This window comes from Arvicanthis niloticus, chromosome 26 (assembly GCF_011762505.2).
Source record: "Arvicanthis niloticus isolate mArvNil1 chromosome 26, mArvNil1.pat.X, whole genome shotgun sequence".
Classification (NCBI taxonomy): Eukaryota; Metazoa; Chordata; class Mammalia; order Rodentia; family Muridae; genus Arvicanthis; species Arvicanthis niloticus.
In genome coordinates this window covers 5577798-5596494 of record NC_133434.1, presented here as the reverse complement: position 1 = coordinate 5596494, position 18697 = coordinate 5577798, and positions in this window count along the sequence as shown.

Below are 18697 nucleotides of genomic sequence, written 5' to 3'. Positions count from 1 at the left end.
CCGGATATACATTTATTAGTGCTGTGAAGCTACATTTTTTCATTTTTTTCTTGGTCTTGAGGTAAAGCCCAGAGCCCTGAGCTTGCTAAACGACTGCTCTAACCACCGAACATCAAGCTCTTTAAATCTACAATATGACACATGAAAAGAGTGAGAGCAGACAGATTGAGTGTGTGGAAGGTAAAGTGTCTGTGCTTGACGATTAGTGACAAAACAAGTAGACGTAGCCTGTAGCCAATGTGATTATGCAGGTTGCTTTAAACAAACACAGTGCTTAAAAGTATATAGAAAGTGACTGACTTCTCATCACACCTAGTTCAGACCCAAATAACTCTTAGGTATTCCCATTTTGTGCATCTAGCTAATGACCTGATCCCCTCTTCCCACCAAAGAGAGGTATGTCATTAGGTGTAGGGTCTAGTGCAAGGAGAACTATGTATAGGGTTAGGAATGATACAAGCTACCATACCAGCATCTGGAGGAATGCATATATTTTAATAGATGGTTGTGAGCCATCGTGTGGTTGCTGGGAATTGAACTCATGACTTCTGGAAGAGCAATCGGTGCTCCTAACCACTGAGACATCTCTCCAGCCTGCATATATTTTAATACTGAATTGGTAGAATTTCAGGTTTTTTTTTTTTTTTTTTTTTTTTTTTTAAATTTCCCAGCTTCTTGAATGCTAGTTAGCTGGCTTTACCAAAACACATCTTTTGGGAAATTGGATGATTTCGGAGGAAAGATCCTGTAGAATTTGATACTTGACTAAACCCAGAGTTATTTGCCTGTTGAGCTTTTTAGTCTAATGTGAAGCTTGACCCCCACCCCACCCACCCTCAGTGATTATTCAGAGCAAGTGTCCAATGGGAACACATGGCTGAGAATCACTAAGTTAAGAGTATCCAACATAAAAGAATATGAAACATACAGCATCAGCATCACAAACAGGTGGAAAGATCTTAATAATTTGTTCTTAGTATTGATTTCTAAGAGACAAAAACAGGCTCTGAAAAAGTTACAGAAAAGAATAGTACCATCACATTTCTCAGAGACAGCCGGGAACTAGGCCAGGGATAGCGTATAGAGAATTTTCTGGAAAATGTTAACCAATTTTTTTTTGTCAGTTTAATTAGAGAGGAGAATTGTTAGGATCCAGGAGCTGCTTCACAAACCACACACACAGCGATGTCAGTCAGACAGGGGCAGTTTATTGAGCATACTCCCCAGGACTGGTCGACCAGGACGATGGTCCAGATTTGGGAACTGAACCATGACCCCAGTTAAGATCCTACAGGGTTTTAAAGCCTCAGATCCACAAACACCTGTGTCAAGTTATTTCACCAATCAGGATCTAGGGATGGGGATTTCCTTAAGGAACATGTCTTTGTTGTACATTTATCCTCCTCCCATTGGGTGGGGCATTCAGCTGTGGCAGGGGACTTGCTCCTGTCTAATATTTCTGTCCTAACTTGTCTACCAGGATTGGATTTGTTTAACATTCATGCCTTGACTTGCCAAACTTGTCAGTTTCCAGGGAGGTCTTGGGAATTTAAACTGTACTTGAGCACTACTCAAAATAAAAGTCTTATTCCAAATAGTATCTTATATTGGTACATATGACTCTATTATATTAAGGTCTATCTTAGGGGCAGCTTATACCATGAAAGCTTATATCCAGTTGCAGGAAGTGCTGTTGGGTTGTTGGTTCTGGTCCAAGCTTATTGTGGGTATCTATACAAAACAGTTCTATTGACTTTTATTGTGATTGGTTTCCAAGGGCACAGAACATAACAGAATATGTAATCAATCTTGGCATTAGAAAGTTTCCTAGTAACAGCAGAAACCTATGAGAAAGTTTCCTTATAATGGCAGGCCAGCCATCATAGGGCCTGCTACCTAGGCCTTAGCATTTTACTTAGGCCATAGCATTCCATCTAGGTCTTAATATTTTACCTAGACCTTAACAAGAATAGTGACCTTTTCAGAAAAACAAAGTTTCAAAACAAATGGTTTTATTGTATTGAGAGAGGGATACCAACCTACTTAGTTTAAAGAATAGATTTTGTTTTCTCGCCTAGCAAGTCTTAAAGACAGGCGGTTGCTGACACCATGTCAGAGGCCTGAATGTTTGAAAGCATGTATATGACATTCTTTTATCTTTCCCCTTGTTCTTGTTCATAGTCAGCAGGTGGCAGCACAGCCTTGGGTGTCATCCACACAGTCAAACTTGACTATTGCTGTGTTAACAACTGATCACAAGCATTTTGCAAGCACATGGGTGGAACTAGAAAATATCCCGAGTGACTCAAAAGGACATGCATGATATGTACTCACTGATAGGTGGATATTAGCCATAAAGTACAGAATACCCATACACCCCACAGACCCAAAGAAGTTAAACAAGAAGGAAGGCCCAAGCAAGGATGCTTGGATTACTCTTAGTAGGGGAAACAAAATAGCCATAGGATACAGAGGGAGAGAGAGATGTGCGTAGGAGATGGGAGGGGAATGGGGAGGGAGGATGAGGTTGTGGGGGTGGTGGTGGGGGAGAAGGACAGGAAAGAGGTTCATGGGGCCAGGAGAATGAATAGAAATCTGCAGCTGCCAGGGGAGAGGTGAGTGAGTGGTGGGGTGGGGAGGGAATCTATGGAAAGTCCCAGAGCCCTGGGATAGGGGAAGCTCCCAGGAGTCAATGCTGGTGACCTTAGCCAAGATGCATAACAGTGGGGACATAGAACCCAAAGAAGCTACCTCCTGTAGCCAGGCAGGACCCCCTGGTGGAGGGATAAGAACACAGAAACCACCCATAATACTTTCGACCCAAAATATATCCTAAAATAAATGCAGGGATGAAGCAGAGACTGAAAGGCCAACCAATAATGAGCCCAACTCAAAACCCATCCCGTGGGCAAGCACCAATTAAAGATACTCTGTTATGCTTGCAGACAGGAGCCTAGCATAACTGTCCCCTGAGAGGCTCTACTCAGTAGCTGGCTGAAACAGATACAGATAATCATAGCCAAACATTAGACAGAGGTCGTGGACACTTACAGAAGAGTTGGGAGAAGGACTGAAAACCTGAAGGGGATGGGAACCCCACAGGAAGACCAACAGACTCAACAAACCTGGACCCCTGGGAGCTTTCAGAGTCTAAACCATCAACCAAAGAACATACATGGGCTGGACCGAGGCCTCTGGCACATATGTAGCAGACAGGCAGCTCAGTCTTCATGGCTGCCTAGTTTGGCTTCAGCAGGAGAGGATGTGCTCAATCTGGCAGAGACTTTATATGCCAGGGTGGGGGGATACCCAGGGGAGCCCCACCCTCTCAGTGGAGAAGGGGGTGGGGGGAAGAGACTCTATGAGGAAGGGGCTGGGAGAGGGAGCATCAGTTGGGATGTAAATAAATACAAAACAAAAACAAACCCCCAAACTTTGCCACTCCAGTTACTGTCCTGCTATGGTGCAGCTCCGCCAGTCAGCAGGCTTGATTGGGTTGTTACTGACTGCAAAGCCAAAATGGAGACGCAGAGCTGTGCTCCTAGTTAGAGAACTGGGGAGAAACCTGCTTTTGCTTTCAGTCAGGCTGTAAGAATTCAAGTCCATGCAGATATCAGACTTAAGCCCTCACTTTCTTGAGGGCCTAAAGTGGGGAAAGAAAATGAAAATCAGACAATTGTATTGAGAATCTCTTGGAAGGCGCGGGAGGCTTAGCAATAATCATAAAGTTAATCGAACAATACAGTAATGTTTTTAGGAAGAAGTGCTTTGCTTAGGAATAAAATGTTTAGCAAGGATCTGTTGTAGGACATAGGAATTTGTCTCGTTATTTTCAGTAGAAAGGTGTTTAAAGGACAAGGTGCTTATATATAAGAGGAATAGAGAAAATCCCTTGTAACCTTGTAACCTGGGCCTTTGACACTGGCTTTTTAGAGAACTTGTAAAACTGACCTACCAGAAGAGCTCCCACCTCTCACATTCTCTCACATTCAGGAGTCACCCTGAGCACCAGGGAGCTTCCATAGAAAGATCAGTTTTAGTAACGCATCCATCCCTACATGAACCAGGAATCTGCTCTGCTACAACCAAGAGCTTCATCTGTAGATCTATGCCACACCAGCCAGGTTGACCCTGGCAAAACCATGGCTTTTGGGCTGGTTAGACAGTTCAGTGGGTAAAAAGCACACACTGCCAAGCTTTTACTACCTGCATTTGAGACCTGGGATGCATATAATGGAGAGAATGGACTCCTCAAAGTTATCCTCTGACCTGCACATATGTTTATCCTCCCCTCACAAACAATAAGTATAATAATTTATACATTTTTGAAAACATGGCTCTTTTGTACCTTTTCTCTTAGTTTTACAGGCGGCATCCAGATCTTGAAATATTTGCCAATAACAAAACAAAATCCCCCAAAGCTCACTTGCTAGTTTTCTAAATATGTGCATCATGAGAAACAGCATGAAGATAGCCTTCACTGCCACATTACAAAAAAATTGGTGGGATTCTAATCATGTTAATTATCATAGTTAGAAGTTGCAGTTTTTAGCTTCCCAAAAACACGAATATAAGTTTGGAGAAGGTGCCAAGTGTTAATCTAATGCATGAAGGCCAGAATGATAGTCTCCCATGTTCAATGTTCCCTTTGATTAGAGACCTTTATCTTCAGACTCTTGGCCTAATTTTAATCATGCTTACCATAGTCTTCTTCTCATTCCTGACCTGGGACTTCACTCTTTGTTGTTGCAAAATCCAAGTTGAATCAAAAATCCTGCTAAGTCAGTCTATCAAAAATCCTTTTTACTATCCTAGCCTGTCTTCAGGAATTCTGTTGAGTCCATCTGGCAGGAATCCCCCTCGTGTCTACTGCTAGTAATTATCCATCCACTGACAACCATCCACTTGGTTTTGTATTTGAATTAGAAGCCAGTCTCTTACCAACTCTTGCAATATCTATTGAGGTGGTTCTCATACTTTTGGTGTTATCCTCTTCTTAAATAGTCTTCTGTGTCTTTAGCAAATGTCACGGACATTTACCTTTTATTTTTAACTTTATTCAAACTATTGTGTCAGTATGATGTGTGCACATATGTGCCATGGTGTGGGTAGAGGTTCTAAGTCAGCTTTCAGGAGATGACCTTTTCAGGAGATTTTCTTTGTCTGCTTTGGATTCTGGGGATAGAACCTAAGTACCACTAGATTTAGCCTGTCTTTGCTACTGTGTGGGTTCTTCCCTCCTTATTCCTCAAGTTTCACCATTCCTATTACTATTTCTATTATTAGATAGGAGAGAAAGAAGGATAGTGGGGGAGAGATAGAGACGTCTGAATCTAATTTCTTGTTTCTTTGAGCACGACTACTAACATACCACAATTCTCCCACTGCCCTCCAATGACCAACCACCATCTGTTTTTGTCTCTTGGGGCCCTTGAAAAGTTCCCAGAATTCCAAACACCACACAATCACAGAAACTATCTGAGGCTGGCAAAACCATGCCTCTCCTAGAGCACTAGACAAATTATAGTCAGCTGCTGTAGTCAGTTCAAAGTAGCCCGATATCCCCATATCTGAGATTGAAATGAAAACACAGTCTTAAATTTCTGTAGTTTTCTTTGTTTCCTTTTTTCATAACAGTTGGAAACTTTTATTTCATAAATTGGAATGTTTGGAAGGAATGAAGAATGAAGAACAGTATTTCTCCAAGCATTTTCCAAAACAGAATATAAAAGAACTTTTACAAATTCATCCTGTGGAGGTAATGTTATCTGATACTGAAGAGAGTATTTCTGTAAAGATAATATCCAATAAAAAAAAATAAAGAAACCAAACTTACAGAATTTTCACTACATCCAAGCTTGCACAGCAAGTATGGAGAAGTGCTGAGCCATTTCACAGACCCACTTATCTACCTGGAATACTCCATGTTTGCTTGCTTCCCTTCCAAGCATGCTTTATTGAACTCAGTGACTCAGATATGTCACAGGAAGACTGTGAGAGAGCTCGTCGTGCAGCTGCCTTTTGTCTTACTTCATTGTTCTCCTCACCACGTGACATTCTATCCTTTGTTTATCACCATATCTCCATGCTTACTATTAGTCACACAGTCTGACATGTAATGAGTATCTGAAGGGATGAGGAGACACTGATTTACACTGCATTGTGGATTAGCTTCATTGATGCGACTGAGGGCAAAGGGAAATTTTATTTATTTATATTGTGTCTTTGTTTCTCTGTGGTTTTGAGACAGGTTTGTTATGTAGCCAGAGCTGGCCTCAAACTCACTCTTCTCTTGGGTCAGCCTCTCCAGTGTGGGGTTACAGGCATCTATTTGACTCGAGGAGGATGTTTAAGGAATATAAATCCTTTATCATATAAAGACAATGTGATGCCTAAGATGTGTAAATCAAAAAATGTGACCTCATGTTACTCTTATGGGGAGGAATATCCCAGAAGAGCAATATGAGAAGAACCTGAAGGTTGGGTTTGAATGTTGCTTCAGTAGATGGAACCTGGAGCAGACTGGCGATCTTAATAGACACTGTAGGCTCATATAGCTATTACAGAATCACCTGTAATACAGGGAAACCTTACTGGATGAGCTCTCACCAGACCACAACATTCAGAATCTGTGGGAAGCCATGGCAAGGCCTTACTCTTGGCAAACACTCACCCTTGGCTCTCCTATCTACTATTCTTTTTTTCTACTCACCTTCCATGATGCACTTGCTGTATTTTCAGTTCTCAGAACTTCAAACAAGGCCTCATAGCAACCCACCTTAGTAACCCTTCCTCCTGATCTTTAGATTTAGCCAACATCCTGCTAGATAGATGTTTTTAGAACCCCTAGTAATGGCAAGGCTTTGTGAGAACAACAGGCATAACCTAGTTAGACCCCACAGCTGCAGCCAGCTTCCTCCACCTGCAAAGCTCCTTTCCCTTCTGGCCCTCCCCATATCCTGTTTTCAGAGTATAGAACCTGTGTGAACAATAAAATCTTTGCCAGCTTGATCAGACTTCTTGACTTGCTGTGCCTCCTTACTTTCTTGTGTATCTCAGTCCTCTCCACAGGGTCTAAGGGTCCTACTTGATTGTTGTCCAGCTGGACTGGACAAGAATCTTTTCTTCTTTGTTGGGCATAGGGCCATACTCGCATGTTATTAATCCCAGCACTTGGGAAGAGACAAGCCTCCTTTACGTCGTGAATTCCAGAGGCCAGCCAAGTCGACATAGTAAGAACCTATGTTTCAAAAATCAATCTTCTCCGGAGGAAAGTTTAATAGTTTCAAAAGACCATCAAGCGATCTGTCATAGTTTGTTTCAAGCCACAGAAGAAAACCATTTACAGATCATCAGATGTTTCCACTCACGTAGATTCTCCTCCATGGTTTTGGGTTCTACTTTACTGACATGCTTTTTCCTGGCACTGATCCAGGAGTACTAACCACCTTTGAACCATGCTCTGCTGACTTCTATTGAGAGTGGCCTTTAAAAGAGATCTGCCCTCTCTGAACTATTCCTAGCTCAGGTGTCTGAAGATGAAACGAGGCAATATTGGGGGAATACACTCAGTAAAGGTCTGGTTTGTGGTAGGCATTCCTAAAGGGTAGTTATTAACAAGTGTTTCCCTGGCCAGGGTTTAATTTACATTTTTCTGGTTTGTAATACAAACCAACTGCTTGCTTACAAGGCACGCTACACTTTGTTCAACATCAGCAACAGCTCGAGGCACAAGTCATCCCTGCTTTTGAAGATAAGAGATCCTGAAATTACGTGCTTTGTTAATTTTGTGACCTCATATCCTTTGTGACTGCTGTGTTGGACACATACCAGGGATAGAGCACCTGGGTTAATGGCCAGAAAATGACCTGGGATGGAGGAAAAGACTGATCTTCATGTGCCTAAGGCTAGCTCCAAATGCTAATCTCTAATCACAGCTGCTCCACACACATCCCTCACTAGCTCTGGTTTCAGAAGAGGCTTGGAATGAGTGACATCATAAGGAGGCCTTGCTGTTCAAGCCCTATTTCCTTATCAGCTTCTCCAGGATGATGTTTGAAATGATTGGCCGATTACCCATCAGAGATTAAATACCCTGTCCAGGATTGCAAAGTGATTGAGGGATGGCTGAGAGACTATACACAAAATCAGAGCTGATTTCAGACCTATGATATTTTCTTGGTGTGATTTCTTTTTTAGTTAAGCCCTCGGCACTCTTAAACATTATCAGGATTTTGCTGTGGTCTCTGACAAATGAATTCAGATGAGTCATATGGTACATAGGGGGAAAAAAGAATGTATTAGAGACCAAAGCAAGGCAGCCTCAAAGGACAAGAGTGGGGCAACAGCTTAGAAGGACTGTTGCCAAGGAAAACATTGTGACAAAGGACAGTTGCCAAAGGGACACTTGTATCAGTCTACGTGTTTAGCCAGTTTTATACTATCTATTCTAAAGTCTCTGGAAAAAAGAACTCTTTTGAGTGGTGTTTCCCTGTTCAATCGATTGACAGGCCCACTAGGGTTAAACTCTTAAAAATTGTACTTGTGAGTGTGTGTGTGTGTGTGTGTGTGTGTGTGTGTGTGTGTGTGTGTATGTGTGACAGTCTCCCCTTGTTTAACATGAGTGTACTTAGAGGCTTACTGAAGGAAGGAGCCATCCTAAATGACCTTCAAACCTGTTGATTTTAACTACTTATCAATAGGACAGAAAGTTGTTGTTAAAGGGGAAGGCAGTGGTGGCATGTGCCTTTAATCCGAGTACTAGGGAGACAAGAGTCAGGAGGAGGTCTGTAAATTTGAGTATTCAACAAGTTTTACATTTGACTGGTTTGAAAACCAATTGTTAACCATATCATTTTAAAAGACATACTTTTAAAGACTGAGATCATGGAATACTTGATGCTTGTGATGGCTGCCACCCCAAATGTCAAGGAACATATTGGGACAGAATCTTTTTTATGCTTTATTCAGATGACTGGTGATCTGAGACGTTTTAGTGTCTCATCTCAAGCTGGCTGTTTTATGGGGGAGTAAAATGAAAACAGTTCCCAGGGCTTACCTCTCTGGTCAGGTGGTCACCATGACCCTGAAATCTGTGATTCCCATGCCTCCATCATTATCATCTTTTGGGTTGTGTATATCTAAGTATTTATCCAGGCATCACTTGGGGTAGAGAGTGACTTCAGAACAAACAAGCTTTTAACAGTGTGTTTGAAGATTCCTCTCTGTAAGTACTGTAACCACCTTCCCATCTCTCATCAGATATACAAAGGCTGCAAGAACAAACTTACATGATACAAATACTCGTGAAAGGACATACCGTTTAGGGGAAGACAGAAGGTTATGTAGCCTTAGCATTTTCTCTGAGTTCTGAACGGTGCTTAAGGTGGAAGAAGAGCTGTGTAGAAGGTAAAGGAAGGAAAGAGTAAACAGAAAACAGGGAGCAGGTAAAATCTAGAAACAAACTTTAGTATTATAAAAGAAACTATAGACTAACATAGAGCTCTAGGCAAAACTGTAGGGAAGGTGAAGAAGCCACCTGAGTAGAGCTGCAAATACACAGCAATGGGGAGCCCCTGGGAGCTCCGAGTGCACAAACTGGCCCTCTGCAAAATACAGTTTAAGTTGGGAGATCTGTGTCCTGCACATCAAGCGGATGCTAGAAAAGGGATGAGGACTCCAGAACTTCCTAGATAGTTCATTGATGACACAGTAGGAATTCGTTTTAGGAGAAGTCTTATAGTTAAACCTTCGGCCACAAAGAATTCAAAATGCTTCCTATATTGTTACCAGAGGCCCTACTACCTGCCACTTCTACTGAAGCAAACCAGAAGAGAGAGATTGGTTGAGGAGATAGTTCTAGCCAAGCCTAGTCTTGGGGGAAAAAAAGTTAGAGACTATCTGTCTCACAGAAAGGGTCCCCCATATTTGAAAGGAGGAATATCTCAGAGAATTTTAAGGGGGCAATGGGAAGAAAATTCCTGCACCTGGAGAAGTTCTTTGACAACCCCCAGCCCCCGTACTGGCTGGTTTTGTGTGTCAACTTGACACAAGCTGGATTTATCACAGAGAAAGGAGACTCCTTTGAGGAAATGCCTCCATGAGATCCAGCTGTAAGGCATTTTCTCAATTAGTGATCAAGGGTGGGAGGTTCTATTGTGGGTGGTGCCATCCCTGGGCTGGTAGTCCAGAGTTCTATAAGAAAGCAAGCTGAGCAAGTCAGAGGAAGCAAGCCAGTAAATAACATCTCTCCATGGCCTCTGCATTGACTCCTGCTTCCTGACCTGCTTGAGTTCTAGTCCTGACTTTTTTTGGTGAGGAACAGCAATGCGGAAATGTAAGTTGAATAAACCCTTTCCTCCCCAACTTGCTTCTTGATCATGATGTTTGTGCAGGAATAGAAACCCTGACTAAAACAACATCCCTCTTTTTTAAGCATTGTAGGACTAACTCCTTTCTTTGAAATTCTCTACCTCTTTGGTCCCCATTAGCACTGTGAATTCAGAATGTCTCGGTGTGAAAGGATGAGACAGGACAAAGATGAGTTAGTCTTTGTAAACAAAGCCCAGGAAAGGAAAAGTTACACCTACCCAGCCAAAATTGGATGCTTCTTGATAAATTCATTTTTGTTTTCACTTTGTAAGTCTTTTGTTCTGTTAACATTATTATGTCCCTAAACCCTAAAGGCCTTCAACTCTCCATTGGCTTAGTGAGCCACCACCCAAGAGTCCCTGGATCCAGGAATTAGGATTTATGTGACTTGGATTTACATTTCTAAAGACTGAACCAGCAAAAGATGTAATAATTGACTTAACTCCCTGAGAGTAAATAACTGCCAATCAAGGTCACTATGTCCAGCAAAGCTATTACTTAAAATTGGAGAACTAAAGAACTTTCTCAATAGTAGAATCTATAGCGTTTCATGACTACTACACCAGCATTAAAGGAATCCTACACGAGAAGGAGGAAGACAACAGCCACAAGCCCAGGAAGGAATACATTTTATGAGAGGGATCAATAAAAACCAGGTGTAATCTAACATGTTCACCTCATCAAACCAGCAAACACTTAAGATAAATAAAGGAAGAAAACTACTAAAATCAACAAGGGAAAAGAATTACAGAATCAGCAAATACATATCTGTAATAACCCTAAGTTAAAAATGGTCTCAAAATATGAATGAAAATTGTCGGCAAGAAACTGACCTCCTGACACAAAAAGGCAAGGATGGGAAGTGACAGATCACGCAGCTGAAATCTGATAGCAAGCAGGACAAGCTATAATTCGATCAGTCAAAGTGGACTTGAAGACAAATCAGTGAAAGGAAATAAAGGTTATTGTCTTAGGTTTTTTTTCCCCCCTGTCACTATGATGCAATGTTCAGACTAAAGAAGCTTGAGGGGGCTGGACAGATGGCTCAGTGGATAAGAACGTTTGCTCTTCTCGAAGAGGACCAAAGTTTGAATTTAACACCTGATCACTGTTTTAGTTTTTATATAACCCCAGTTTCAGGGGTTCTCTTATGGGTTCCACGGGCACTGCATGCATGTGGTGCACAGACTTACATGCAGGTACACACATAAAAGTAAAATAAAATAAAATAAAATAAAAAGGAAATTAAAGGAGACAGGGCTTTATTCTGCCTTACAGTTTCAGTCCACAATGTTGATGAATTCAAGGTAATTCAAGGTAGTAGTGCTTGAAGCGGCTTATTGCATCACACCCACAGTCAGGAAGCAGAGAGCGCTGAATAAAGGCTATTACTCGTTTTCTCCATTTTATATGTAGTCCAAGACCTCCTCCTTAGGAAATAGTCCCATCTACAATTCGTTTGGTTTGTCCCATATTAGTTAATGTAATCAAGATAATCCCCTCTCAGATATACCCAAAGGTTCATCTTGCAGGAGATTCTAGATACTGTCAATTTGATAATACTAACCATTCTAGTCACTACATATTAAAAACCACAAGTTTAAGAATTGTATGTATGGATATGTGGGAGGAGCTAAGGTGGGAGGAGTACCCAGAGGAAGAGAAGGAGTAAGGAGAAGAGGAGAAGGAGAGGAGAAGCTAGGTGATGAGAGAGAGAAAGAGAGAGAAGGGGGAGGGGACATGGAGGCAGATGTTCACGTGTCTCCACCAGTCAAAGATAGTTGATATATCTAGGTTGGGTATTGGGTTACCCTTCTGATTGAGCATTACCAAACTTATAAAACCTTTGATTAACATTAAAAAAAATTGTATAAAAGCAAAAAGGAAAAAGGGGCATGGGATAGAGGTTTTCTAGGGAGGGGAAATGGGGAAAGAGGATGGCATCTGAAATGTAAATAAAATATCCAATAAAAATAAAAAGAAGAAAAAAAGAAAAAAGAATTGTATGTATGTATGTATGCATGTATGTATGTATGTATATACCATTTATGTGTGTGTGTGTATGTACATATTTATGGTGTGTGGATATGTGTATAGAGGTAGAGGTTTATTGAATATAAACATTCAAAATAGAAAGTATTCATATGTATGTATGTATATATGTATGTATGTATATATGTATGTATGTATATATGTATGTATGTATGTGTATCCTGACCAGCAGGGCATTAAACAGGGGTCTGAGGAGGTCACCTGAACGAGAAAGTGGGGAAAACAGGCCAACGAAAAGAATGGCGATCTGTCTATAGGCTGATCAAATCAAAATCTTTACTTTTTCACACAGGGGTTATATACACAAAAAGGCAGGATGTGGGGAAGGGGATGACGCAGGAGCATAAGTGTTTAGGGGGAGTACAGATATCTTTCAGAACAGAGTGTCAGCTGGGTGAAGCTTCAGGGGACACTCTGACTCCACCTATGATTCACTTGTCCCTATCTAAGTTAGTATTATCCATCAAGGTTACTTATCTACAAGGTCTATGACTGAGACCTGGCAGCTTTCCACCAAAGCTGCTTGTTTACAATAGCTTCTAGCCATTTGTTTCAAGGTTTCACAGAGACCAAGACTTTGTGCTAACAGGCTGGCTTTAAGCCTATGGCTGATTCCAGGCCTTCAGAGTACAAGCAGAGATGCCCCTGACATATGTGTGTATATACTCCTGCAAGAAGACATATTTGGTATTCATGGTCTAGGCTACCATGTGCTATCAAAATTTTCTTAGAAGAATACATACAAGGGACTGAAGACATGGCTTTATGATTAAGGGTATTTGTGGCTCTTGCAAGGGAACTGGATTGAGTTCTCAGCACTCGCATGGTGGCTCCCAACCATTTATAATTCCAGTTTCAGGGTTGTAACATCCTCTTTTGGTCTCTATGAGCACTGCACACATTCAGGCAAAATACTCACACACATAAAAAAAATAAATGTTTTAAAAAAATACATTCAGGCCAGGAACAGGGGAAGAGACAGTGCTATCCTGGCCAACTGCTTGCTGCTACATGGCCCTCACGACAACTCCTGAAAGAAAAGCATTCAAATTTGCATTTAAAATATAGATACCCCCAAAATAGAGGATTTAAAAACAGGATTTAAAATTAGATTTGTAAATGAAAAAAACTGGATTAAAAAAAAATACAAGTTGGCCAGTGCCCTGAGCAGTCCTAGGATGCCAGCTCTGCACCCAATCCCCGAAAACCTAAAAAAGGCTGGACTCCCAGGAGCTCTAACATGTCTAGGAACATAGGATAATAGGATCACAGGATCTCAGGAGCTTGGTCACACCAAGATTTCAGGACCATAAAAGTAGCCTGACTCCCTGGAGCTCTTATACCCAGGACCACAGGATCACAGAGACAGCTGGACTCTGAGTTCCGACAGAACCAAGATAATAGGACAGACAGGCTCCAGTCAGAGACATCGAGTGAAGGTAGCGCTAGAGATAACCAGATGGCAAAAGGCAAGTGCAAGAACATAAGCAACAGAAACCAAGGTTACTTGGCATTATCAGAACCTAGTTCTCCTACCATAGGAAGTCCTGGATACCCCATCACACCGGAAAAGCAAGATTTGAGTTTAAAATCACTTCTCATATTGATGATAGAGGACTTTAAGAAGGACATAAATAACTTCCTCAAAGAAATACAGGAGAACACAAGTAAAAAGGAGAAGCCCTTAAAGAGGAAACACAAAAATCCCTTAAAGAATTACATCCCTTTAAGTTGGGAATCTTCACTCTCTTCTATACCTATTATCCTTAGGTTTGGTCTTCTCATTTTGTCCTGGATTTCCTGGATGTTTGGGGTTAGGAGCATTTTGCATTTTGCATTTTCTTTGACAGTTGTGTCAATGTTTTTTATGATATCTTCTGCACCTGGAATTCTTGCTTCTTGCACCCTTTGGGTCTTGGGCATTAAACTAGGGTTCCTAGGCTTGGGGCATTTATCCTCTGAGCCCTCTTACTGGCCCTATGGCTTTCTTTGGTAAAGATGACTGTATGTAGTTTTCATAACCTTACCCAACCAGTCATATTTCAGTGGTATGCCCCTGAGGGAAGGACGGAGGATCAGAAGGTAAAGAAGATAGGAAAGTTTGATATCACCAGGTCTGAACAAGCTATGTTTTATGACAAGCAAGTATACTAAGAAGTACATCGCTGGACAGTGGTGGCACACACCTTTAACCCCAGCACTTGGGAGGCAGAGGCAGGTGGATTTCTGAGTTCAAGGCCAGCTTGGTCTACAGAGTGAGTTCAGGATATCCAGGGCTACACAGAGAAACCCTGTCTCGAAAAACAAAAACAAAAACAAACAAACAAACAAAAAAAGACAAGAAGTACATCTTATATACTGTTTGCAGGGGTGGGGGTGGCAGAATGGGCCAGCAGCATTGGCAGACAGCTAAATCAAATAAATTAATTGACAAAGAGAGCACAGGCTTCCTCATACATGAGTGCTTTTGGACCGATAACCAAAGCCCTTCAGAGGGGGAAAGCTGGATTCTCAGAAATTAAAACCTTATCTCTTCTAAGGACCTGGCCCCAACCCCAGACCAGATCTTGTTGAACCTGCTTCTGGACAAGGACACAAAACAAATGTTCTCTTTGTCCTTTTATTAGGGACTATGAGAAAGCCTTGAGTTGGCTTGGCTCCCAACATTTTTACCTACAAAAAAAAATAAAAAATAAAATTTCAATTACTTATTTAATGAAGAGATACTGGATGCTTTCCAAAAGGGTTAAATCATAGGAGAAAGCCAAAGTTTTAGTTGATTTGGACAGTTTATTAGTGTTATTTCTTGATAATAGGCCACATTTATGAACCTTTAAATATTTGTTCACAATTACTATACAATTTAGTAGGAATGTCCCAAATAGGAATAGTTGCACAAATATAATTTTCTTCTGTGGTTAAGACAATGACTACCCAACAGGCAAAGACTTTCTCCAATGGGAAAACAAAATGAAATCTAATCATAGGTTTTAAATGTCCCAGTTTTACTAATGTAAGGGTCCATGGTTTGCAAAGGATGATGCTTCAGACTCAAATAGTATGCAACAGCAAAGAGTATTCATTCTGCAGAGAACCAGCATGCAGAGGTCTGCCATACATCTGGATGGAAGACAGAGGTGTGGACTTTGCAGGGACAATTTAACATGTGTTAGGGTAGGAGTGGGCGACTTTCTCCTTTCTTTCCCTTGATGGCTCTATCTCTAGGGGTATAGGGGTATAGGCTTTAGTGATTGATTAAGGCTCTGGGTGCATTTGGGGGGACTTTTGCTGATTAGCTTGGCTCAGGTTAGGTCGTGGGGTAGTTTCCATAGCTCCTGATTGGTGGTTTGTGAGCTTGGCTCAGGCTAGGTGGTGGGGCAGCTTCCTGATTGGCTGCCCGTCAGGGGTGGGTTTTCCTGGGAATTCACTGTTTTGGACTTTTTCAGTTTTGAGAAATAGAAAGTTAAGCATAATCTTCCAAACTGTCAGTTTGTAGCCTGTCAAGGAGTCAGCTTGGCTCTGGCTAACTCTGTCCTCTCACTCAGAACAGATTGGCACTTAAGATAATACTGTAAACAGAGAATCAAGCATTAATTTCATCCCAGGATATTGAATTTTAACTTTAAAAATATAGTCATCTTTATATTATAACCAACTTAATTATAACCCCACCTAATTCCCTCCCCATCTTTTTGTAGCATACTTTCATCTAACATTTTTTTTTTATCAATTTCCATTATGGAACAATCTTTATTTCTCCTTTATTTGATGGCTTATTGTTACTTTTATAACACTAGAAAAAATAGTTTTTCAAAACAGGGTTTCTCTGTATAGCCTTGGTTTTCCTGGAATTCACTGTGTAGGCCAAGCTGGCCTTGAACTCAGAAATTCATCTCTGACTCTGCCTCCTGAGTGCTGGGACTAAGGCATGTGAGTAAGAATATAATTCTAAATGAAAACCCAGCAGGTAGTAGCTAAAACACACACACACACACACACACACACACACACACACACACACACAATTCATTTATCTGGTATCTTAAATAGTTCACATTTTATAAATCCAAGTTAAAAAAATTAATAGCCTCTTTAAAAATCAGTTTAAATTAATTTTTTGTTAGAGAGTTAAGTCATGGTACCAGTTACTTTGAAATAGTTTTTGTTTGAAAAAAATTACTTGCTTCTCATTAGGGTTTATGAAACATCCAAAACAAGATAAAGTTTGACAAATTTTTTAAACGTCGTTTTGAGCTACTTATCTTTTTAAAAATAAATATTTTATGTAGCCCAGTGTTTGGTCTGCATATAAGTATATGCAACATGTGCGTTCCTGGTACTCAGGGAGACCAGAAGAGGGCGCTGGATCCCCTAGGACAACAGTTATTAGCAGACATGTTTGAGCAAGGAATTGAATCCTGGTTCTCTGGAAGAGTGATCAATGCTCTTAGTCCTGGAAGAATAACCAATGCTCTTAATCACTGAACCATCTCTTCAGCCTTACCTGTTTGCCTTTGAAATAAAGGTCACAATTTCAAACAAACAAACAAACAAACAAACAACCCAACTAATGTCCTTAGTCAGTTTGGCCCATCTTGTAGACCCAGAATTAAGACAAGAATTTATCCAGGGTACAAAACCTTGGCCAGACTGTATGTTTATTTTGTATATAGGTTTATCTTGACTGTATGTTTATCTTGTTCATGCATAATCATACATGATTTTGACTGCTTTGTGTTTTTCTTTTTCTTTTTTCCTGCCTCCCAAGTGCTGGGATTAAAGCTGTGTGCCACCACACCCAGCAAATGTGTAGCTCAAGCGGCTGATAAAATGAATTAAATTTTCAAGACAGGGTTTCTCTGTGTAGCCCTGGCTGTCCTGGAATTCACTCTGTAGACCAGGCTGGCCTTGAACTCAGAAATCTGCCTGCCTCTGCCTCCCTGTGCTGGGATTAAAGGTGTGCGCCACCACTGCTCCCCTAAAATAGATTTTTTATAAGCCAATATTTTTAATGTTATTATTTGTTAAGTCTTCTATCATTTTCATTGTGAAAGGAAAGTTTAACACAAAGATCTTTAATAAGCATGTATATATGTACTCCAGAATTAATAAAAAACTTATATTTAACAGTTATATAAGACTATTTTGAGGGGCTGAGGAGATGGCTCAGCAGTTAAGGACACTGGCTGCTCTTATAGAGGTCCTGGGTTCAATTCCCACTACCCACATGACAGGTCACAACTGTAACTCCATTTCCAGAGATTTTAATGCCCTGTTCTGTTCTCCATGGATATAAACACACAGGTACTTCACAGGCAAGCATGCAGACAAAACACTCCTACACATGAATAAAATAAAAAATAATAAAAAATAAAAAGAATGTTTTGAGTATAAAATCATATAATTTTTATATTTCCATGACTATAATACAAATGAAATAAAATTTGTAATTAATATAGATTTATTTAAGACCCGTTTTTGAAGGAAGTCATTGCATATATGTATATATATATATGTGTGTGTATATATATATATATATATATATACACACACACATGTATTTACACATGGACTTATTGTAAAGATATAAAACATAAAACATGCAAAATAAATAGAATAGCTTAATTACATCTTTATCTATGACTAATAAATGTTGTTTATATAAACAATTAGCATTTTAAGGTTTTTATGAAATCCTTGCTATATCCAAAGTCATCACTCTAATAGATTTTAAGATGTTCAGAGTACCAGGTATGTATTTATCAGGTCTTTTAATACACCATCAAAATACTGACATTTGTAAATCTGCATGTTAGGCATGCCAAATAATAAAAATAATTTTAGCACACAATTAAATGTATAGTAATGAAAAACTAGTATAATTCATTCATGTTTTTTCTTCTTTATACAAACAACACGTAAAAGCAATCATCACACACAGAGATGACATAATTATATGAAATCTAGCTGTGGTCGATAAAAAAGGTAGAAAATTTATATTCCACTCTCTTGAAAGTTTGAGAAAGGCTTAGAAATGCAGAGGTCATAAGGTGAAGTCTGTCGTGCAGACTCAAGGTGATGACTCCTCTTCCTAAAAGCTGAAAAGCGTAGGAGGAGATGCCCTTACAGATAAAACAATTTTCCTCAGTGTGACTTTGGGCCAAAGTCCGTTTTGTTTTGACTCATTTTTAGTGAGGCTAAATCGTGTTTATATGCTTGTGTTTATATCTTGCTTGTGTTTATATTCTAAATAGAAGGAAAAGAAGTACGTTTC